The sequence below is a fragment of the Tupaia chinensis genome, unplaced genomic scaffold, assembly GCF_000334495.1.
Source record: "Tupaia chinensis unplaced genomic scaffold, TupChi_1.0 Scaffold000074_1, whole genome shotgun sequence".
NCBI classification, from domain to species: domain Eukaryota; kingdom Metazoa; phylum Chordata; class Mammalia; order Scandentia; family Tupaiidae; genus Tupaia; species Tupaia belangeri.
In genome coordinates, this window is record NW_006159534.1 from 3,439,842 (window position 1) to 3,440,089 (window position 248).

Below are 248 nucleotides of genomic sequence, written 5' to 3' on the forward strand. Positions count from 1 at the left end.
TAGACACAGAAATCATGGCAGGGATGAGGAGGCATCAGGGGCTATTCCATGACTTGCCTTCCTTTGGTACTCTCTGAGGACAGCTCTGGACCTATGGCCTGCAGCCAGCCTGGAGTGTGTGTGTGTGGGGGGGTGGGGTGGGGTAGGGGGGAAGTTGTGTGGGGGGGTGGGGTGGGGGAGGGGGGAAGCAGAGGAGAGTGTGTGTGTGTGTGTGTGTGTGTGTGTGTGTGGCGGGGGGGTGACAAGCA